General features: G+C 39.2%; 1 protein-coding gene and 1 non-coding gene across 3 annotated transcripts in view; one reads left to right on the plus strand and one right to left on the minus strand.

Moving 5' to 3' along the window:
* The window catches only part of Spag16 (sperm associated antigen 16), an 898,261-nt gene that overhangs the window by 112,327 nt on the left and 760,497 nt on the right, over positions 1-25,437 (plus strand). The window contains exon 1 of one of the 2 annotated variants that reach the window (NM_025728.4): positions 12,417-12,575. The exons of the other annotated variant lie outside the window; for it this stretch is intronic. The gene's annotated coding sequence lies outside the window, so the exon portion shown is untranslated. Of the gene's footprint in view, positions 1-12,416; positions 12,576-25,437 lie in introns of those variants that run through there. 2 annotated transcript variants of the gene reach the window in all.
* On the minus strand, positions 15,806-15,931 carry Gm23879. The gene has a single exon (XR_003949313.1). It is a non-coding gene; the product is annotated as a U6atac minor spliceosomal RNA (small nuclear RNA).

The following is a 25,437-nucleotide window of genomic DNA, read 5'->3' on the forward strand; positions in this document are numbered from 1 at the left end:
CCTAGGTGGAAGTCTGGAGAGGGGAACAGCGGGATACAGGGGATGTAAAGTGAGAAATGGAGAAACAGGAGGGGCAAAGTCAGTGCAGAAGGAAGAGAGACAAGGAACAAGGTCGTTTGAAAAGGCCTCAATTTAATTAATTTTTAATTCATTTAAACTAGTTGGATGTACAGTATTTTCTCCTTCTAATACTTAGAAGTATAATAGTTTTGTATAATATTTCACCTAATTTAGATTTCTACCTAGGTGACTTCTTCTTCCCATAGATTAATACATTTCTCAACCCTCATCAGAACCCTGCCTATGTTTCTATATACAGTAGATGGCTATTAACATGGAGAGCCACAGCTTATCAAGGGATAAGAGAATAAGAGACTGAGGCATCCTCAGCCCATTAAAGGGACATCCATTTGTCATCCCTCTTCTTCAACTCAAGGATCATTGCAAAAGAGGGGACAGAAAGATTTCAAGAGACAGACAGTATGTAGGGCTACTAAAGAAACAGTGTTTTCTGGTACAGAAGTTACACAAATGAAGTCACATCAGATGTGACAAAACCTGTGCAGATTTAAGCCTCACAAAATCCCAGCATAGAGCTGAAAGCTGGGCTCAAAGTCCTACCCTTAGCTGAGGAGGAATGGGTAACTGACAGCTATTGAGAGAGGAATCAATTTTCTTTACAGGCTTAGTCTTTGGTGAATTCCCTCCAGTGGAAGGCCACACATTGAAGACATGTGGGCAACACATAATGGACTTAATGGGTTTAAAAACCAAAAGAAAACACAAAGTTGGGTAGATAGGGTAGCTTGGATAAATCTGTGGAGAGTTGGAGAAGGTGGCAGATATGAACAAGACAAACTGTAAAAACTCTTAACTAATAAAATTAATTAGAAATATTTATTGAAGTATGTAGATATATTTATATTCATTTATGCCTTAAACATTAATTTATATTAAGTATAATTTGAGGTTATTTTAGTCAGCTTTATAGTAGCATGCTCTTAAAAGTGAAAGTGCTTTGATTCTTCATACTTAGGAATTTGTTTGATAAATATGAAGTATATTCTTCCTTCTTCTGTGGGATATGTGGGTGGAACTGAGCATTGTGAAAAGGAATTGATTGAAATTCCCAACATTAGGACTCGAGACTCGAGCCCCGGGCTACCTTGCCAGCAGAGTCTTGCCCAACACCCGCAAGGGTCCACACGGGACTCCCCACGGGACCCTAAGACCTCTGGTGAGTGGATCACAGTGCCTGCCCCAATCCAATCGCGCGGAACTTGAGACTGCGGTACATAGGGAAGCAGGCTACCCGGGCCTGATCTGGGGCACAAGTCCCTTCCGCTCGACTCGTGACTCGAGCCCCGGGCTACCTTGCCAGCAGAGTCTTGCCCAACACCCGCAAGGGTCCACACGGGACTCCCCACGGGACCCTAAGACCTCTGGTGAGTGGATCACAGTGCCTGCCCCAATCCAATCGCGTGGAACTTGAGACTGCGGTACATAGGGAAGCAGGCTACCCAGGCTTGATCTGGGGCACAAACCCCTTCCACTCCACTCGAGCCCCGGCTACCTTGCCAGCTGAGTCGCCTGACACCCGCAAGGGCCCACACAGGATTCCACACGTGATCCTAAGACCTCTAGTGAGTGGAACACAACTTCTGCCAGGAGTCTGGTTCGAACACCAGATATCTGGGTACCTGCCTTGCAAGAAGAGAGCTTGCCTGCAGAGAATACTCTGCCCACTGAAACTAAGGAGAGTGCTACCCTCCAGGTCTGCTCATAGAGGCTAACAGAGTCACCTGAAGAACAAGCTCTTAACAGTGACAACTAAAACAGCTAGCTTCAGAGATTACCAGATGGCGAAAGGCAAACGTAAGAATCCTACTAACAGAAATCAAGACCACTCACCATCATCAGAACGCAGCACTCCCACCCCACCTAGTCCTGGGCACCCCAACACAACCGAAAATCTAGACCCAGATTTAAAAACATTTCTCATGATGATGATAGAGGACATCAAGAAGGACTTTCATAAGTCACTTAAAGATTTACAGGAGAGCACTGCTAAAGAGTTACAGGCTCTTAAAGAAAAGCAGGAAAACACAGCCAAACAGGTGATGGAAATGAACAAAACCATACTAGAACTAAAAGGGGAAGTAGACACAATAAAGAAAACCCAAAGCGAGGCAACGCTGGAGATAGAAACCCTAGGAAAGAGATCTGGAACCATAGATGCGAGCATCAGCAACAGAATACAAGAAATGGAAGAGAGAATCTCAGGTGCAGAAGATTCCATAGAGAACATCGACACAACAGTCAAAGAAAATACAAAATGCAAAAGGATCCTAACTCAAAACATCCAGGTAATCCAGGACACAATGAGAAGACCAAACCTACGGATAATAGGAATTGATGAGAATGAAGATTTTCAACTTAAAGGGCCAGCTAATATCTTCAACAAAATAATAGAAGAAAACTTCCCAAACATAAAAAAAGAGATGCCCATGATCATACAAGAAGCATACAGAACTCCAAATAGACTGGACCAGAAAAGAAATTCCTCCCGACACATAATAATCAGAACAACAAATGCACTAAATAAAGATAGAATATTAAAAGCAGTAAGGGAGAAAGGTCAAGTAACATATAAAGGAAGGCCTATCAGAATTACACCAGACTTTTCACCAGAGACTATGAAAGCCAGAAGAGCCTGGACAGATGTTATACAGACACTAAGAGAACACAAATGCCAGCCCAGGCTACTCTATACCCGGCCAAACTCTCAATTACCATAGATGGAGAAACCAAAGTATTCCACGACAAAACCAAGTTCACACAATATCTTTCCACGAATCCAGCCCTTCAAAGGATAATAACAGAAAAGAAGCAATACAAGGACGGAAATCACGCCCTAGAACAACCAAGAAAGTAATCATTCAACAAACCAAAAAGAAGACAGCCACAAGAACAGAATGCCAACTCTAACAACAAAAATAAAAGGGAGCAACAATTACTTTTCCTTAATATCTCTTAATATCAATGGACTCAATTCCCCAATAAAAAGACATAGACTAACAGACTGGCTACACAAACAGGACCCAACATTCTGCTGCTTACAGGAAACCCATCTCAGGGAAAAAGACAGACACTACCTCAGAGTGAAAGGCTGGAAAACAATTTTCCAAGCAAATGGACTGAAGAAACAAGCTGGAGTAGCCATTTTAATATCGGATAAAATCGACTTCCAACCCAAAGTTATCAAAAAAGACAAGGAGGGACACTTCATACTCATCAAAGGTAAAATCCTCCAAGAGGAACTCTCAATTCTGAATATCTACGCACCAAATGCAAGGGCAGCCACATTCGTTAGAGACACTTTAGTAAAGCTCAAAGCATACATTGCACCTCACACAATAATAGTGGGAGACTTCAACACACCACTTTCTTCAAAGGACAGATCGTGGAAACAGAAACTAAACAGGGACACAGTGAAACTAACAGAAGTTATGAAACAAATGGACCTGACAGATATCTACAGAACATTTTATCCTAAAACAAAAGGATATACCTTCTTCTCAGCACCTCACGGGACCTTCTCCAAAATTGACCATATAATTGGTCACAAAACAGGCCTCAATAGATACAAAAATATTGAAATTGTCCCATGTATCCTATCAGACCACCATGGCCTAAGACTGATCTTCAATAACAACATAAATAATGGAAAGCCAACATTCACGTGGAAACTGAATAACACTCTTCTCAATGATACCTTGGTCAAGGAAGGAATAAAGAAAGAAATTAAAGACTTTTTAGAGTTTAATGAAAATGAAGCCACAACGTACCCAAACCTATGGGACACAATGAAAGCATTTCTAAGAGGGAAACTCATAGCGCTGAGTGCCTCCAAGAAGAAACGGGAGACAGCACATACTAGCAGCTTGACAACACATCTAAAAGCCCTAGAAAAAAAGGAAGCAAATTCACCCAAGAGGAGTAGACGGCAGGAAATAATCAAACTCAGGGGTGAAATCAACCAAGTGGAAACAAGAAGAACTATTCAAAGAATTAACCAAACGAGGAGTTGGTTCTTTGAGAAAATCAACAAGATAGATAAACCCTTAGCTAGACTCACTAAAGGGCACAGGGACAAAATCCTAATTAACAAAATCAGAAATGAAAAGGGAGACATAACAACAGATCCTGAAGAAATCCAAAACACCATCAGATCCTTCTACAAAAGGCTATACTCAACAAAACTGGAAAACCTGGACGAAATGGACAAATTTCTGGACAGATACCAGGTACCAAAGTTGAATCAGGATCAAGTTGACCATCTAAACAATCCCATATCACCTAAAGAAATAGAAGCAGTTATTAATAGTCTCCCAACCAAAAAAAGCCCAGGACCAGATGGGTTTAGTGCAGAGTTCTATCAGACCTTCAAAGAAGATCTAATTCCAATTCTGCACAAACTATTTCACAAAATAGAAGTAGAAGGTACTCTACCCAACTCATTTTATGAAGCCACTATTACTCTGATACCTAAACCACAGAAAGATCCAACAAAGATAGAGAACTTCAGACCAATTTCTCTTATGAATATCGATGCAAAAATCCTCAATAAAATTCTCGCTAACCGAATCCAAGAACACATTAAAGCAATCATCCATCCTGACCAAGTAGGTTTTATTCCAGGGATGCAGGGATGGTTTAATATACGAAAATCCATCAATGTAATCCATTATATAAACAAACTCAAAGACAAAAACCACATGATCATCTCGTTAGATGCAGAAAAAGCATTTGACAAGATCCAACACCCATTCATGATAAAAGTTTTGGAAAGATCAGGAATTCAAGGCCCATACCTAAACATGATAAAAGCAATCTACAGCAAACCAGTAGCCAACATCAAAGTAAATGGAGAGAAGCTGGAAGCAATCCCACTAAAATCAGGGACTAGACAAGGCTGCCCACTTTCTCCCTACCTTTTCAACATAGTACTTGAAGTATTAGCCAGAGCAATTCGACAACAAAAGGAGATCAAGGGGATACAAATTGGAAAAGAGGAAGTCAAAATATCACTTTTTGCAGATGATATGATAGTATATATAAGTGACCCTAAAAATTCTACCAGAGAACTCCTAAACCTGATAAACAGCTTCGGTGAAGTAGCTGGATATAAAATAAACTCAAACAAGTCAATGGCCTTTCTCTATACAAAGAATAAACAGGCTGAGAAAGAAATTAGGGAAACAACACCCTTCTCAATAGTCACAAATAATATAAAATATCTTGGCGTGACTCTAACTAAGGAGGTGAAAGATCTGTATGATAAAAACTTCAAATCTCTGAAGAAAGAAATTAAAGAAGATCTCAGAAGATGGAAAGATCTCCCATGCTCATGGATTGGCAGGATCAACATTGTAAAAATGGCTATCTTGCCAAAAGCAATCTACAGATTCAATGCAATCCCCATCAAAATTCCAACTCAATTCTTCAACGAATTGGAAGGAGCAATTTGCAAATTTGTCTGGAATAACAAAAAACCTAGGATAGCAAAAAGTCTTCTCAAGGATAAAAGAACTTCTGGCGGAATCACCATGCCAGACCTAAAGCTTTACTACAGAGCAATTGTGATAAAAACTGCATGGTACTGGTATAGAGACAGACAAGTAGACCAATGGAATAGAATTGAAGATCCAGAAATGAACCCACACACCTATGGTCACTTGATCTTCGACAAGGGAGCTAAAACCATCCAGTGGAAGAAAGACAGCATTTTCAACAATTGGTGCTGGCACAACTGGTTGTTATCGTGTAGAAGAATGCGAATCGATCCATACTTATCTCCTTGTACTAAGGTCAAATCTAAGTGGATCAAGGAACTTCACATAAAACCAGAGACACTGAAACTTATAGAGGAGAAAGTGGGGAAAAGCCTTGAAGATATGGGCACAGGGGAAAAATTCCTGAACAGAACAGCAATGGCTTGTGCTGTAAGATCGAGAATCGACAAATGGGACCTAATGAAACTCCAAAGTTTCTGCAAGGCAAAAGACACCGTCAATAAGACAAAAAGACCACCAACAGATTGGGAAAGGATCTTTACCTATCCTAAATCAGATAGGGGACTAATATCCAACGTATATAAAGAACTCAAGAAGGTGGACTTCAGAAAATCAAATAACCCCATTAAAAAATGGGGCTCAGAACTGAACAAAGAATTCTCACCTGAGGAATACCGAATGGCAGAGAAGCACTTGAAAAAATGTTCAACATCCTTAATCATCAGGGAAATGCAAATCAAAACAACCCTGAGATTCCACCTCACACCAGTCAGAATGGCTAAGATCAAAAATTCAGGTGACAGCAGATGCTGGCGAGGATGTGGAGAAAGAGGAACACTCCTCCATTGTTGGTGGGAGTGCAGGCTTGTACAACCACTCTGGAAATCAGTCTGGCGGTTCCTCAGAAAACTGGATATAGTACTACCGGAGGATCCAGCAGTACCTCTCCTGGGCATATATCCAGAAGATGCCCCAACTGGTAAGAAGGACACATGCTCCACTATGTTCATAGCAGCCTTATTTATAATAGCCAGAAGCTGGAAAGAACCTAGATGCCCCTCAACAGAGGAATGGATACAGAAAATGTGGTACATCTACACAATGGAGTACTACTCAGCTATTAAAAAGAATGAATTTATGAAATTCCTAGCCAAATGGATGGACCTGGAGGGCATCATCCTGAGTGAGGTAACACATTCACAAAGAAACTCACACAATATGTATTCACTGATAAGTGGATATTAGCCCCAAACCTAGGATACCCAAGATATAAGATATAATTTGCTAAACACATGAAACTCAAGGAGAATGAAGACTGAAGTGTGGACACTATGCCCCTCCTTAGATTTGGGAACAAAACACCCATGGAAGGAGTTACAGAGACGGAGTTTGGAGCTGAGATGAAAGGATGGACCATGTAGAGACTGCCATAGCCAGGGATCCACCCCATAATCAGCATCCAAACGCTGACACCATTGCATACACTAGCAAGATTTTATTGAAAGGACGCAGATGTAGCTGTCTCTTGTGAGACTATGCCGGGGCCCAGCAAACACAGAAGTGGATGCTCACAGTCAGCTAATGGATGGATCATAGGGCTCCCAATGGAGGAGCTAGAGAAAATAGCCAAGGAGCTAAAGGGATCTGCAACCCTATAGGTGGAACAACATTATGAGCTAACCAGTACCCCGGAGCTCTTGACTCTAGCTGCATATATATCAAAAGATGGCCTAGTCGGCCATCACTGGAAAGAGAGGCCCATTGGACTTGCAAACTTTATATGCCCCAGTACAGGGGAATACCAGGGCCAAAAAGGGGGAGTGGGTGGGCAGGGGAGTGGAGGTGGGTGGATATGGGGGACTTTTGGTATAGCATTGGAAATGTAAATGAGTTAAATACCTAATAAAAAATGGAAAAAAAAAAAAAGAAATTCCCAACATTAAAAACTTGAAGCAAAATTGATATGATCTACAATTATGTGTACAGCTATTATTGAATTATGTTTAAATTGGGCATAGGCAGTATACATTTTACTGAGTTATCCTTTATTGAGTTTATGCAACATCTAATTATTTGTTTGGTCAGTTGGGAGAAGACTCTAGGTGAATAATTTCCCACATTGTGAAGCATAATGAAATAATGTGAATATTATCTCATTATGCACCTAAATAATTTCATTTCTGGATAGAAATGGGGATGAAAAGAATTTTAATATGAGTCATACATTTACTTTTGCAGATTTAAACACCTGCACTTTATCGTATAGTCTTGGATAATTTCTTCAGGATCAAGGTCTCCTGAATCTATGTAATTAATTCTTAATACTATATTTCGGTTCACACATTTTCTTTAAATCTGGGTATGTTAAGCCAATCCTTAATTTTCCTTCATATATGATGTCCTACCTCTTTTGTTAGGTGTCTCAAAAGTGTCTATAACTGAGGACATCTGAGGTGACCTTAAGCTGTCACTTATCCCTGGCTTGATAACCATGCCAGTGTCTCTCCCAGTCATACACTTGATGGGAAAGCCAGAGAACTCATGGCTCTTTAGATGTCTTTGTGGGCCTTTCCTCTTGCCTCCAGCTTATCACTTATAAATTAGTCAATTTTAGTTCTTTCCTTTTCTTCTTGCTAGTGTTCCCACAAATCTCCATCTGTCTGTTTTAACTGCAGTGAATCACTGTCTTTTCCTGGACACATGGAACTTTGTCACTTGGACACAACCTTACTCACGTTAGCAGAATGATCTTCAGAGAAAATCTCATCCCTAGTAGTTTCGAGTCACAGTAATGATAAGCACAAAACTGTTAACCTGATAAGCTGGAACCCTGGCCTCTGCCATTATTGACTGAGTCTTACTTCTGTTTTCCCATTCGGAATCAGAGGTTTCTGCTACATCTTGACCTTACCCTTAGTGGGTTTTGCATAACCCCTATCACAGCTTAAAACAACCTGCTTTTTAATGATGCGTTGTTTATAAACAGGAATAATGGGATTTGTTCTCTGTATAATCACATGTCTGTTAACAAAACATGAAGAAACATGCCATTACAAAATGTCAGAATTTGAGTTTTCTTGTGCAGCAATTATGGAATTGATGATTTTTAAGAATCGCTCCTTCCTGTGTGTCCTTCAGATGCCAGCACAAGCCTCATTTCTTCAGGAACTCTTCCCTTCGCTGTTGACAATATCTCAGGAGGCTCTTTTGTTCCTCTCTATATCTCAAAACCTAGACCCTTGTTTCTTGACTTCTCATTGCTTTCATCTTTTTTTTTTCAATGAAAGTCTCTTTTCCCCCTGCAGTTTCTGTGAGAGTAGAACCACTGTCACTTCTGACTCAAAGCTCTATCTCCTGCCTCTCACGTTGTCTGCCTCCTAATGATAAGTGATTTTTAAGTGGATGATCTACCAAGAGAGAGAACTGGGATTTGAAATCATAGTTGACTCTGAAACTACTCATCAGGAGAGACAGTATTTTAGTATGCTGTAATGTGAAATTACCATGCTGAGTGTTCAGCACTTGTCTTGGGTATATTCACGTGCAAAACATGAATCTTTAGCTTTTCTAGGGTAATCAGTTAATTCTGCTTTCATGATTCTGAACATTAATGAAATAGTGTATTATGGTGAGAGAAACATTACTGAGTACCATGAAAACTTTTGGAGGAGGAGATCCTTGTAGCTGGCTAGTGGCCGTCTGCCTTTATGATCTGACCTTGAGGGTTCAGAGGGCAGAAAAGGCCCCTGTGTGCCATGCATAAGTGCCTCTGTGCCAAGGTAGCCTCTGTGTCCAGGTAGGCAGTGTGGCACTAAAGCCTCATCTCTTTCCTCTCTTACATTTTTGGTTGTGACCCTAACCTTTAATGGCTGAGCCATCTTTCCAGCCCCTGTCTCTTCTCTTATGTGGCAGCAAGATGGAATCATCAAAATGGTGGTCAGAGACATAGAACTGGTTCTATGGGCAGAGTTTAAGCAGAGAAGGAAGATGAATCTACAGTTATAGAGGTGATTTTCTGTTTGCAGGGGGATCCATATCATCTTAGAAGGAAACAGAAGACATTTGGTGTTAAAAATAAGATAGTTGACTGCTGACAAAATGCAGAACACACCCTCGTTCTTTGTTTCAGTCTTTTGCTTTTATTTCTCTATCCCGGTTCATTTAACTTCTGTTTCTCTGACTGGGATGTGCCATAGAATTCTTACTATGATAGTAGTTCTGTGTGTCGAATGGGTAGCCACTCCCCGTCTTAGGGAGACAGAAGTCAGGACCATATCATCTCCAGGTTTTTTGACTATCTTTTATAAAGACTATACTAGTTTCCATTAAAAAATGCAGAACTTAATTTATGTCAAACATTGATCATGTTATTTTATGAAATTAGTATAAATTTCACTATAAAATCCTGAGAGCTCTGAAGTCTTACTATGTTGCCTGGCATTTAGTGTCTATAGTCTGTAGGAAGTAGCATGACTATATTCTTCTTGTATTGTGCTTTCTGTTTATAAGTGTCAATTTTTTATACATTTATAAGACAATAAAACTTAAGTTGGCACTCTCTTTGGAGTCACCTTGGAAAATGACACACAAATTAATCATGGGCTAAATTGACTTTTATATCTCTATACTAAATTCAAATTTCTGAGGACTAAATGCACGTACCTATCAGAGAGAAATTATGATGCTTTGAAGCCATTCGCTGTGTAGCTTGAGGCTGCCATAAATTCCACCTGGACTTCAAGACTTATTGTATTCAATATGTAAGGCTGTATCTTTTCATAAATTTAACTATGGGGTGAGCACTTGCCTTGCAGTCACTGTGTAATACACAGCCAAGCCTAGCGCTAGAGTGTTGTGGCTTCACATGCGATTATGTCAGGACAGATCCTCCTCATGGCCCGCTTTCCAGTCATCTCACTGTGCAGCAAAACTCTGGCTAGAGATAAAGTAGCCCCCTCTACCTGCATGCATACAGATATCACAGAGCACATCGAAGTAGAGAGAGGCAATGTTTTGTCATGGTGATTGGCTGATTCTGACCATTTGATAAACGTTTGCATTAATTTAAATGCAGGTATTCATTGCCTAACCTTTGACATTGTTATGAATTCATAGTAAGTCTGCAAATTCTTGGTTAGGAAAAAAAAAGGAAAAGAGTTCCAGTCAGAAACCCTGAAAAGTATTGCTAATATAAACTTTTAAAGGCATAAAACTTGCATGTACATAGTATTACATATGGTTGTCACAATAAATCAGTAAATGTATTTTTAAAGCTACTAAAATCTTTAACAGGTATTTTCATTTTGTAATGCAAAAATGAATAATGTCTTCAGCCATTCTTTTTAGAATTTACCACATAGTGGTTGAATTAGAAAAATAAAATTCTTATGGAGTTCTGTACCTAAATATATAAATCATAGTGTTATTTTTTGCCACTTTATCTCGGAGGAAAGTGTTGACTATATTTCAGGAATGAAATATGTACAACACATTGACTTGTGGGATGACTGTGGTTTCACCAAGTAGTCGTTTACGGAGTGCCTATTATATATAATACTCTGTGCTGAAGAGACAGAAATGAATCACACGCTGTTGCATGCTGGTAGCTCTGACTTGAACTGGAGTAGACAGTGACCCAATTGTACTGTCCTCTATAACACGCAGTTCTACATTAATAGCAGGGTTGATGTAAACCAAGACAGCGTGGCTTAGGATCGGTGTATGTTTAAGGATGAAGTGGTTCATTCCCCAAGAAGAAATCATAGATAAGTCTTAGAAGTGTAAACCTTACTCTGCACTGTAGCATCCTCTGACAGTGCGCATAGAAAACAAGATAAGTGATTCTGGTAACCTGCTATGTAATTTTTGAGAGGGGGTGGTCATTAAGCAGGGAGACACATGAGAGGCTGCAGCAGTGTCCTGTGGGGAACAGTGACAAAGTGATGAGAAGGGAGCCCATGTGAAGGAGGAAGTGGATCTCAGGCCTAGCTTAGAGTGAGTCACTAGAAGAGGGCTGACAAGCACCTCATCGCAACCGGGATGCGAAAAGTGTAGGCACAGTGTGATAGGGTCTTCATGGATTTTGTTGTTGTTCATTTGCTTTGCTTCAGTAGTGTTTGGAACTGAGAAACCAAACTTGAATTCCAATCTGGATCAAACTGATCTGCTATTTGGGGGTTATCTTTGAGGCTATTTCCAGCTTTGAGAACCACTTAACTTCTTTCCTTCCTTCTTTCCTTCCTTCTTTCCTTCCTTCTTTCCTTCCTTCCTTCCTTCCTTCCTTCCTTCCTTCCTTCCTTCCTTCCTTCCTTCCTTCCTTCCTTCTTTCTTTCCTTCCTTCCTCCCCTCACTTACTGTTTTTCCTTTCTTTTCCTTTTTCCTTTCCTCTCCCCCCTCTTCCCTCCCCTCCAGCCTTTCCCCTCCCCTCCCATATTCCCTCCTACCCTCCCTTTGCCCTTCCTCCCTCCCCTCTTTTCTTCCCTCTTCCCTCCCCGCCCCTCGTTCCTTCCTCTCTCATCCATCTTTCTTCTCTCTCTCTCTCTCTCTCTCTCTCTCTCTCTCTCTCTCTCTCTCTCTCTCTCTCTTCCTTTTCTGTTATTTCTCTGTCTTCTACTCTTGAGCTCATAGATCAGTCTTTATTCCGTGTGGGATGCAGCGGTTCATTCCTGGTCAATGACCCTCAATTATCCTCCCCTTCTCCTTCCCTGGGGCATCTCTTTTAAACCCATTGCTTTGGTTCTTGACTGTATGGGCCTCTTTTGTCAGTTGGCCAAGGGGGAGCGTGAAGGCTCGAGCTGAGACTTAAAATGTCTCGAGCTGAGATTTAAAATCAGCTCAACCGCCTTTATTTCTCCCGGATGTTAACTCTGACACAATGAGTATGGTCAGCCTGTGAATGTCGCCAAAGCTGTTGTGGAAGGGACTGAACTCAGCTCTTCGGAATCTATCTGTATACTCCAACTTTGTGCTTTCCCAGAGACTCACTTTCTGCCTGAGGAGGTAAATTTTAGCAGGCCAGTGTTAAAGGTCACTAGCCTTCACATCCCAGCCAACAAGTGCTTATTGGGCTTTTGCCTCAGCCGGTCCTGCTGCTAGGTGCCATACAAACAAAGCCCAGCTCCCAGCATAGGCATAGCCCTTCTCCCAAGTTTTGGACCACAGGGAGTAAAGTGTTTAATGCCAGTCAATGGGTACCAGTAGGACACACAGATAAAAAGCTGCAGGAATAGATGTGGACTAAGAATAGAGAAGTTATGGACTCTGAAAAAGTACCATGTTTACAGTTCATATATGTAAACAATGTTATTTTGTGCCGCTAAACTTAGTGGCAATGCATCAGTAGCCAGGCAGCTGTTCTTAGATCAACTTCTGTAATTGGTGTAATGAAAGAAATATTTTAAAACAGAGTTTGATTATTTTTTATGAAAAGAGTTTTTTCTCACGTAATATATTTTTATTATGGTTTCTCCTCCATCTACCCCTTCCGAGTTCTTCCCTCCCATCTAGATCCAGTTCCTTCTTGTCTCTCATTAGAAAAAAAGGGGTAATAATTATAAATATATAATATGTTATATGTTAATGCTATTTATAATTAATATATGAAATATAACAATATATGATTGATAATGTTACTACTATATAATTCATATGCATATAAATATTATATATATGAAACAAAAACTAACGCACTAGAATTGCACAAAACACATGATCAGAAGGAAAAGAGTCTAGGAGAAGGCCCAAGAAACAGAGACCCACTCATTTACCCACTTGAGAATCCCATAAAACATGTAACTGGCAGCCATATTATACACAAAGGTTCTATATAGTAAACAGAGAAATGAAAAAAGAGTAAATTAAAAGTAAAAATATTAAAATTAATAAAAAGAAGATCCCTGACATGACATTATGAGATAATTATAATTATAAATATAATTATAAGGTAATTCCAAAGATGCTGTTCTGTTGGCCATTTACTGCTGGTATGCAATCTACCTTAAGGGAAGTTTCCCCTGAAAGACTCCCTTGGAGGAAACTAAAGTTTCATTGGCAATGGTTATCTATTGGAGATTGATTCTGGATTAGAGATGGCGGACATGTGTCCTTAGATTTTGATTATTAATTGAAGTTCTGACAGTAATTAATTCATAACAAATGAATCAAAGATATAAGAGTGTAGTACAATTTTAAGACTAACCTATGAGCTCACCTGTGATGTCACACATTGCTTCTAAGGAATTGATAGGCTTTTAGGGTGGGAATTCAAGAAACTCTGCAGGTAAAGCCATAGTTTGTATCAACCATAGCCAGCAAATCTATGGAGATAAGATAGAGTTTGTAGCAGTGGATACATTGTATTCAATTCTTTTTTTTTTAATCTATTTATTTATTTATATGAGTACACTGTAGCTATCTTCAGACACAGCTGAAGTGGTTATCAGACCCCATTACAGATGGCTGTGAGCCACCATGTGGTTTCTGGGAATTGAACTCGGGACCTCTGGAAGAGCAGTTAGTGCCTTTAACTGCTGAGCTAACTCTCTAGTCCTTATTCAGTTCTTTTTAAATTAATCCTTTCAACCATGCTGAACATACTGCCACAAGACTCTTAGAAACTGGATGGCATCCTATTCTAAGCCTTTCTGTGATATTGAACCAATAAAATAGAAAAGTATCTGTTGTTTTGGGGTGGCATAATCTACTAGCTAGTTTTGTTTCTGTAGCCATATAGAGAGCAAAGAATAAGTTACTGTATTTCAACTTTGTAATTAGCTTGTATTAAGTCATTCCTTCTTCAGTAATAACTAAATATGTTTTAATGCTTTAAATCTAATCATGTGGCAAAACTAGAGGAAAGTTATGTCAGTGCATCAATATATGAGAAGGTTTTGCCAATAATGTCATAAGCACTACTCTCATTAATAGAGTTTATAGCAATATGACTTATTGTTGGTGTCTTTGAACATGAAGCTAGTAGTATTTTATATTTATAAAATCAATCTACCATCATTATTTCTAAAGATAGTTTGCTAGCATGTTTCTCTTTAGGTGGCTGTAAATGTTTTCAGACCAGAGAGTACTCTAACATTTTTCTATCCCTAAAATTCGAGGACACCCCTTCCACATTAATATTTTTTTTCCTTTGAGGCTATTAATAGGATGTTCTTGGTGCTCTAGAAGTTTCTTTCTATTTTCACTTTGAGAGTAGAAGTCAGGGGGAGTTAAGATCAAGAAAAATTAATTTATGATCCATTCATCTTCTAAATATCCTTAGAAAATTTCTGATTTAAAACAAATAATCATTTCATAATCCTGCTATGATTTCTAATGAATTTAATGAATCAAAGATAGGGTTAGAAAATGGCAGTCTATAGATATATTTTGATTGGATTTCTAAAGTTCATATTCTTTTTGGGGGGACTCTCTCTCTTTTTTTTTAATTAGATATTTATTTCATTTACATTTCCAATGCTATCCCAAAAGTCCCCCAAATGCTCCCCAACCCACTCCCCTACCCACCCACTCTCATTTCTTGGCCCTGATGTTCCCCTGTACTGTGGCATATAAAGTTTGCACGACCAATGGGCCTCTCTTTCCACTGATGGCCGACTAGGCCATCTTCTGATACATATGCAGCTAGAGACACGAGCTCCGGGGGGGGGGGGGGGTACTGGTTAGTTCATATTGTTGTTCCACCTATAGGGTTGCAGATCCCCTCAGCTACTTGGGTACTTTATCTAGCTCCTCCATTGGGGCCCTGTGATGATCCAATAGCTGACTGTGAGCATCCACTTCTGTGTTTACTAAGCCCCGGCATAGTCTCACAAGAGACAACTATATCTGGGTCCTTTCAGCAAAATCTTGCTAGTGTATGCAATGGTGTCAGCGTTTGGAAGCTGATTATGGGATGGATCCCCGGATATGGCAGTCTCTAGATGGTCCATCCTTTTGTCTCAGCTCCAAGCTTTATCTCTGTAACTCCATCCATGGGTGTTTTGTTCCCAATTCTAAGAAGGGGCAAAGTGTCCACACTTTGGTCTTTGTTCTTCTTGAGTTTCATGTGTTTAGCAAATTGTATCTTATATCTTGGGTATTCTAAGTTTCTGGGCTAATATCCACTTATCAGTGAGTACATACTGTGTGAGTTCTTTTGTGATTGGGTTACCTCACTCAGGATGATGCCCTCTAGGCCCATCCATTTGCCTAGGAACTTCATAAATTCATTCTTTTAAAAACAGTGGTTAGATGCCACAAAGTAGGTAGCAATGCCTTAACTGTATGTGTGTTGTTAGGCCCAAGGGCCTCTTCCATCCTTGTCAAGGGAAGTGCTAACCTTCTCTCCTTTCACACGACACTAAAGTTCATATTCTCTATGATTCTTTGATGTACTTGTATTAAAATTTTGGTGTCAACATGTACAATTCATTCTAACTATCAGAACATGCATACCTCCCCTGTTCTTAGATGTTCTGCCCTCTGCTTTTTCCAGACCATGTCACCATCTCACTTCCTTTCGTTTCTTTAAGTTGATTTTTATTCTATCTAGGATTCTCTGCTCTCAGAGTTAAGGCCATCTGTGTCCATCCCCATATTCAAGCCTTTGCTACAGGTCAGATCCACCTTCTCTGTGAGGCCTTGTCCCATGCCCCACCCTTGCCCACGCCTCACCCTTGCCCACTCAGTGCTGACTGCCTTTACTTTATTCCTCCATTTTGTTTCTTTCCATAGAAGATCCTGGCTCCTAATATTTCATGAACTTTACTTGTACTTGTTCAATATTTGTATTTTCTCTTCCCAATATGTTCTCTGCGATATTTATTTTTATTTCTTTTCTGCTAGTGTATGACAGGCAGTTAGATTACTGATAAGCAGGTAACTCACAGAGCAATTGCCTAACATGTACAAGCAGTGAGTTTGACCCCAGTCCTCCCACCCCAAGGATCAAGGAAGAAAGGACAGGGAATTGACATGTTTAGTAAAAAAATAAAATGGCAGATAACATTTTTATGTTGTATGACTCATCTTTTATGTTACATTTATAAAATGTATATGAACTATTAATTGATTTATTTGAGTTATCTTTCTGATGTCTGCCTTTTGAATGCCAGACTTCTCCTCTAAATAGTTACAAACACAACCTTTTTTAAAATTCAAAGATCAGAAAGATCCTTGAACCTTGCACTAATAAAAATCAGGTAAAGGTTACAGATTATATTAATAATAAGTATCTCTTATAGAAGAGTGGATGTAATTGATTTTACAGTGGGACTTTATAACCACCCAAGTTACCAAGCCACAAGCATATGCTCCTCATGGATATCTTCAGAGAATGGGAACCTGAGTTGGTTATGATTTTATCAGGAAAGATAGGCACGTAGCTATGGGTAGTAAAGCAAACAGATGCTTAGGAGAGTATTAGGTGTGCACCCTTAGGCTCTAGTGCAAGTTTATCTTCTAATAGTAAATTATTTGCACTATTTACAAAAGATGGAGGCAGATGACACATGTGTGGAGACAAGCCAGTTATCCATACTTTCTACCCAGAAACAAATCACAAAATATGTGACATTTACTAAGGAATGTGTCATAAATTGAATAGTAAAATTATGAATTATTAGTTTTATTTACTTGATATTTTATGAGATATTGTCTAGCAGGACCAAACACTGACAGAAATAGACACTTTGGTCACTATCCAGAGACATGCTTTTCTATATTCTCTTATATTTTTCCTGTACTTCCATTTTATTTATATGTCTTTTGAGTGTTTTTAGATTTGGAACACTATTATGTGATAATGCTAGTCCTAAAGAAAACAAAATTTGTATTTAGAATTATTTTATGGTTACTATTGTGTAAAAACATTGTCATAATTTAAAAATTGAGCAACTTAAAATATTTTATTAAGTTGCAATTATCAATTTCACAACATTAAAGCTAGGGTAGGACAACTGAGCTGTATTGAAATTTCAGTTACAAAAAAGCATTCTTATTTTTCGATTTGGAAGCCTGCCAACTGGAGACTTTATTAGGCATCCAGGGCAACTGACAAGTCACTCCACGGGGAGCTGTTTGCTTAGTCGGATATATCTTCAGGCAAATTTAGTCTTTCTAAGGTTTGTTCTTTGTTTCTGTTTTGTAGAGATTACTCAATAGTTTTAAATTAAAGTTACAGAGAGATATATAATCTAAAACTCAGTGAAATTTCTACTATTGATTTCACTTTCTGTGCTTCTAAGTGAGAAATTAATAAAAGCTTGGGACATCTTTATTTCCAAAGTAACTGTTAATGGAGAGTATTCTTACTTTCTTAAACATATTACGTCCTTTATTGATAAATGTCCCTCTCATTGATTCTGTTATCTTTCAATTAATTTCTTATACTTCTTTATTGCCAAATAACGTTGGCAATGTTGTTATAATAATTTTTTATAGTAGTGAACTGGCATGATTTAAAGATCTATTGTAAAAATAAATGTCTATGTGTTTAATTGCTACCCATAAGCAATGAGTAGAAGCTAAATAAATGACCCCCAACATCCCTAAGAACTGCTTGAATCTCGTTTAGCAACTATTTATGCTCGTGGGAAGTATGAAAGCAAAGGGGATAACCTCCAAAGAATTAGAAAGATGGTATACAGGGCTGGAAACAGGAACTCTGGCCATTGGCTGCCCTCAGACATGTGTGGTGAGCAGCAAGCCACTGGGTATGTCTCATATTTTCAAAAGGGCAGCTTTATCTAAGGGAATGCAGTAGAATCAGGTTCTCATTCCCATTGTTCAGAAAAGGTCTGTGTAAGAGGAGGAGGCAGGCATAAGTCTTCACTTTACATGTCTGTTGGATCATCCATTGTGGTGACTTCTCATAGGTAGGGAATTACAAGATTACTGACAAGCAAACTTTGCTTGTAGATGAAAAGGAATAGACATATTTGGTCAGGGAAGCAGAATTTAAGACTTGACCCAACTGCTTACTCTTTATGATCTTGTTTACAATAGTTTAAAATTTAGTATTTGCATAAACACCTCACTCAAACTTTAAGTAACTCAACTGAGCAAAGCGTATACATCATGTGTTTCATGGCCACTGTTGGGCTAACAATGGGGTTTTGCTCCTTATAGCTACCTTGAGAAATAATCTGGTTCGGAAGGGTTTGACACTTGCCTTCTTATTAAAGGACAGGCACCAAGAACTGGCACATTTGTTCTGGTGTCTCTTGACATCAGACCAGAGGTACTCCCATGTTTTTGGCAATTAATGAGGTAAATCAAATGGCCATCCCACACTTGGCTTCAAGATGGCAGAACACTGACATTTGTGGGTAGCCTTAACTCTCAATTTAAGAAAACTTCAGGGTTTGGTTACTGCCACTGGGTCAATATGGTGAAGAATTAGATTATAAGCAGAATCTTACTTAATAGAAAGAAATAAATGTTTAAAAGCAATTAGTGTTATGAGCCATGATTCTTCTCATTGCTATATTTGTGTGTGTGATATATATATATATATATATATATATATATATATATATATATATATATATATATATACTTGTTTTGATGTGTTCATCCATGCATATATATGTGGAGGCCGAAAGATCAATACCAAATATTTTCCACCTTACTTTTTAATGACAGGCATGTCATTAAATGGAGCTCATAATCACTTGGCCCCACTGAATGGACAGTGAATTTCAAGTATCCTCCCTATCTCTGCCACATGGGCAAGCATTGCTGATGCAGACGTGTACTACCACACTCAGCCTTTACATGCTGTTGAGATCCTGACTCGGGTTTTCCTGCTCACACAACATGCTCTTTAACAGCTGAAACATCTCTCCAGCCTTATTCTTTGTTTACTTTTATTAACATGTGAAATTAGAATGAATGCTTAATTAATCATGTACTTGGTTAATATGGACCATTAATGAAACTTATAGTTTTAAATACCTAAATACTCTCTTGGCATACTTCTTAATATATGGGAAAACCTGGCTGTGATTAGAGTGTAGAATTGTTGAGCCAAGAACTCTATTGTTAATAAAGTAGTAAAGCCCATTTGTGCTAAAAGGAAAAGAATGTTAAATGGATAAATCATGAAGTTAGAAAATGTGCTTATATTCTTTGGAATATGTTTTTTTCTGAACCATAGATATTTAAGCATTAAATTTCTTAAAATGTTTAAGATCATCTTAATTTCTCATAGAAAAGTTAAGAAGGCAAAATGAATTAAAACTAAAATATAACATATAAGTAATATAAATATTACTTAATTACTATCATGACCTACTGACATTTATTAAGAGCAGAAGCACACTCTGAGAGAGCCGAATTCAAGGGAATCAGTTATTATGAGGGCAGTGTAATGTATTCCTGCACAGACCCAGGGTGCATAAGTCAGCCACTCCATGGAGGCGCTTGATGCTTTGAGAGATTTAGCAAGCATGAAATGTCTGAGGCTGAGTGATGCCTGGTATGGCATACAGTTACATAGTAATCATTTCTATTTATAAAAGAAAAACACCCTAAACTAATGCATAAAAGTATAATCTAGGTAATTCAGAAACTCAGAAAGTCAAAGTCACTTATGATTTCCAAGAATTGTGTGCTATGCACAACTTCATGCAGCACGCAACAATACAGCTAACAACACAGTAGAATTTTAAAAATAGCATCATAACCATAAAGATATGACGAAGATATTGCTCTGTAAGACAGCAACAGCTACTGCATCATGAAACGAGGGAAGTTGATGGCATTTTGTCAGCTGCATTATAATCACAAGGGACTGCCATTTTATGTTAACTGTACTATTGATCAAATGTCCTCACACGGTTCAGGATCCCACTTCCTTTTATTTGAACAAATATATATTTTAAATGTGTTATAGTATGTCCTCTATATTAAGTATACATGTTTGCATGTCTCTCAATGCACTTCATGAATTGTTCATGCTATCATTTGAGTGAATGGTGACCGGTAAGTCAGTTAACTTACTTCTTTTAATGGGAATTGAGGTTTTTCTAGATTCTCACTATAGTAAGTTCATAAATAACCTTACAGTATATGCCATATCAAATAGATCTGAAAATTTTGTAGCATATATTTTTTGAAATTGAGTTACTGATAGAAAGTAATCTCTTAGCCCATCTCCCTCATTTTAGAACTTCTCAGTTGCCAGACTCCTCTCAGCCAGGGACCTTGTCCATGTGGCACTGCCTAATTGGAAACCTCCATTTGCCCTATCAAGCTGATACTCATGACCAGTCCACATAAGGAGAAACTGGATCCAACATCTTTAGCAAGTCATTGGCAGCATAAAGAATATCTTCAGTACATTTGCCGTAGGAAATTTCCCAAACTTAGCAAAAGAGATACCCAATCAAATACAAGAGGACTACAGAACACCAGAAAAACAATACCAGAAAAAATATCTACATGGTTTTTCACTACATACTACAAAAATTTCACTACATGACATAGTTAAAATGTTACAAACTCAAAATAAAACATATTGAAAGCTGCAAGGAATAAAAGTGAAGTCATATACTCAGCAAGTCTGTTAGAAAACATCAGTTTATTATTTATTTTTTCTTTTTGGTTTTTCAAGAAGGGTTTCTCTGTATAGCCCTGGCTGTCCTGGAACACACTTTGTAGACCAGGCTGGACCCGAACTCAGAAATCCGCCTGCCTCTGCCTCCCAAGTGCTGGGATTAAAGGCATGCACCACCACTGCCCAGCTAACATCAGTTTATCAACAGACAGTTTTGAAAACAGACAGGCCTGGAAAGATTGGAAGTCTCAAAGACCATATCTGTCTGCCTATACTATTATACCCAGCAAAACTATTGAAATCAAAGGAGAAATAAAATCTTTTTTTTTTCAACATGGGGAATGTTTATTTCCTTTCATTGGACTGTATTCCATGTCCAGTTCACCTCAACAATAGTGTCTGACATTTAATCCTGTTAGCCCTGTGCATACAGTTCTGTGAACGTCCCTAAGATTTCTGTCTTATTTATACCTGAAAAAAATCTGACAATTACTCTTAGTGAGCCACTCGTCATAACTATAATACTCACAGAGTTTGCAGAGAACATACAATAGTACTCCTTCATTATTGAATCAAACAAATACTCAAAAGTATGTTTTCAAACTGAACCTTCCAGTTCCCAGTGTTCTGTGTGAATCTTTATGGAGTTACTGAGGTCACTAAGGAGGCATCCCTGAGCATGAGCTCTTTCATTTGCAAACATGAGCTGAGCTGAGGGTTGTTGAACTTTTTTTTTTTTCTGGTTTTGCTGATTTTTTTAAATTAATTTTTATTAGGTATTTTCTTCATTTAGATTTCCAGCACTATCCCAAAAGTCCCTCATACACTCCCCCACTCCCCTACCCACCCATTCCCACTTTTTGGCCCTAGCGTTCCCCTGTACTGGGGCATATAAAGTTTGCATGTCCAATGGGCCTCTCTTTCCAGTGATGGCCGACTAGGCCATCTTTTGATACATATGCAGCTAGAGACAAGAGCTCCGTGGTACTGGTTAGTTCATAATGTTGTTGCACCTACAGGGTTGCAGATCTCTTTAGCTCCTTGGATACTTTCTCTAGCTCCTCCATTGGGGGCCATGTGATCCATCCAATAGCTGCCTGTGAGCATCCACTTATGTGTTTGCTAGGCGCCAGCCTAGTCTCAAAAGAGACAGTTATATCAGGGTCCTTTCAGCAAATGCTTGCTAGTGTATGCAATGGTGTCATCGTTTGGAGGCTAATTATGGGATGGATCCCTGGATATGGCAGTCTCTAGATGGTCCATCCTTTTGACTCAGCTCCAAATTTTGTCTCTGTAACTCCTTCCATGGGTGATTGTTTCCAATTCTAAGAAGGGGCAAAGTGTCAACACTTTGGTCTTCCTTCTTCTTCAGATTCATGTGTTTTGCAAATTGTATCTTATATCTCAGGTATACTAAGTTTCTGGGCTAATATCCATTTATCAGTGAGCATATATCATTTGAGTTCTTTTGTGATTGTGTTACCTCACTCAGGATGATGCCCTCCAGGTCCAAACATTTGCCTAGGAATTTCATAAATTCATTCCTTTTAATAGCTGAGTAGTACTCCATTGTGTAAATGTATCACATTTTTTGTATCCATTCCTCTGTTGAGGGACATCTGGGTTCTTTCCAGCTTCTGGCTATTATAAATAAGGCTGCTATGAACATAGTGGAATATGTGTCCTTCTTACCAGTTGGGACATCATCTGGATATATGCCCAGGAGAGGTATTGCAAGATCCTCCAGTAGTACTGTGTCCAATTTTCTGAGGAACTGCCAGACTGATTTCCAGAGTGATTGTATAAGCTTGCAATCCCACCAACAATGGAGGAGTGTTCCTCTTTCTCCACATCCTTGCCAGCACCTGCTGTCACCTGAATTTTTGATCTTAGCCGTTCTGACTGGTGTGAGATGGAATCTCAGGGTTGTTTTGATTTGCATTTCTCTGATGATTAAGGATGTTGAACATTTTTTCAGGTGCTTCTTTGCCATTCAGTATTCCTCAGGTGAGAATTTTTTGTTTAGCTCTGAGCCCCATTTTTTAATGGGGTTATTTGAGTTTCTGGAGTCCACCTTCTTGAATTCTTTATATATATTGGATATTAGTCCCCTGTCTGATTTAGGATAGGTAAAGATCCTTTCCGAATCTATTGGTGGCCTTTTTGTCTTATTGACGGTGTCTTTTGCCTTGCAGAAGCTTTGCAGCTTCATGAGATCCCATTTGTCAATTCCTGATCTTACAGCACACGCCATTGCTGTTCTATTCAGGAATGTTTCCCCTTTGCCCATATCTTTGAGGCTTTTCCCCACTTTCTCCTCTATAAGTTTCAGTGTCTCTTGTTTTACGTGGAGTTCCTTTTTTTTTTTTTTTTTTTTTTTTTCCTTGGTTGGGTAACTTGTTCATTAATTTCCAATCTGTCATTTCTTTTTTTTTTTTTTTTCCATTTTTTATTAGGTATTTAGCTCATTTACATTTCCAATGCTATACCAAAAGTCCCCCTTACCCACCCACCCCCACTCCCCTACCCACCCACTCCCCCCCTTTGGCCCTGGCGTTCCCCTGTACCAGGGCACACAAAGTCTGCGTGTCCAATGGGCCTCTCTTTCCAGTGATGGCCGACTAGGCCATCTTTTGATACATATGCAGCTAGAGTCAAGAGCTCAGGGGTACTGGTTAGTTCATAATGTTGTTCCACCTATAGGGTTGAAGATCCCTTTAGCTCCTTGGGTACTTTCTCTAGCTCCTCCATTGGGAGCCCTGTGATCCATCCATTAGCTGACTGTGAGCATCCACTTCTGTGTTTGCTAGGCCCCGGCATAGTCTCACAAGAGACAGCTACATCTGGGTCCTTTCGATAAAATCTTGCTAGTATATGCAATGGTGTCAGCGTTTGGATGCTGATTATGGGGTGGATCCCTGGATATGGCAGTCTCTACATGGTCCATCCTTTCATCTCAGCTCCAAACTTTGTTTCTGTAACTCCTTCCATGGGTGTTTTGTTCCCACTTCTAAGGAGGGGCATAGTGTCCACACTTCAGTCTTCACTTTTCTTGACTTTCATGTGTTTAGGAAATTGTATCTTATATCGTGGGTATCCTAGGTTTTGGGCTAGTATCCACTTATCAGTGAGTACATATTGTGTGAGTTCCTTTGTGATTGTGTTACCTCACTCAGGATGATGCTCTCCAGGTCCATCCATTTGGCTAGGAATTTCATAAATTCATTCTTTTTAATAGCTGAGTAGTACTCCATTGTGTAGATGTACCACATTTTCTGTATCCATTCCTCTGTTGAGGGGCATCTGGGTTCTTTCCAGTTTCTGGCTATTATAAATAAGGCTGCTATGAACATAGTGGAGCATGTGTCCTTCTTACCAGTTGGGGCTTCTTCTGGATATATGCCCAGGAGAGGTATTGCTGGATCCTCCGGTAGTACTATGTCCAATTTTCTGAGGAACCGCCAGACTGATTTCCAGAGTGGTTGTACAAGCCTGCAATCCCACCAACAATGGAGGAGTGTTCCTCTTTCTCCACATCCTCGCCAGCATCTGCTGTCACCTGAATTTTTGATCTTAGCCATTCTCACTGGTGTGAGGTGGAATCTCAGGGTTGTTTTGATTTGCATTTCCCTGATGATTAAGGATGTTGAACATTTTTTCAGGTGCTTCTCTGCCATTCGGTATTCCTCAGGTGAGAATTCTTTGTTCAGTTCTGAGCCCCATTTTTTAAGGGGGTTATTTGATTTTCTGAGGTCCACCTTCTTGAGTTCTTTATATATGTTGGATATTAGTCCCCTATCTGATTTAGGATAGGTAAAGATCCTTTCCCAGTCTGTTGGTGGTCTTTTTGTCTTATAGACAGTGTCTTTTGCCTTGCAGAAACTTTGGAGTTTCATTAGGTCCCATTTGTCAATTCTCGATCTTACAGCACAAGCCATTGCTGTTCTGTTCAGGAATTTTTCCCCTGTGCCCATATCTTCAAGGCTTTTCCCCACTTTCTCCTCTATAAGTTTCAGTGTCTCTGGTTTTATGTGAAGTTCCTTGATCCACTTAGATTTGACCTTAGTACAAGGAGATAAGTATGGATCGATTCGCATTCTTCTACATGATAACAACCAGTTGTGCCAGCACCAATTGTTGAAAATGCTGTCTTTCTTCCACTGGATGGTTTTGGCTCCCTTGTCGAAGATCAAGTGACCATAGGTGTGTGGGTTCATTTCTGGGTCTTCAATTCTATTCCATTGGTCCACTTGTCTGTCTCTATACCAGTACCATGCAGTTTTTATCACAATTGCTCTGTAGTAAAGC

This window comes from Mus musculus, chromosome 1 (genome assembly GCF_000001635.26).
Source record: "Mus musculus strain C57BL/6J chromosome 1, GRCm38.p6 C57BL/6J".
Taxonomy (NCBI): Eukaryota; Metazoa; Chordata; class Mammalia; order Rodentia; family Muridae; genus Mus; species Mus musculus.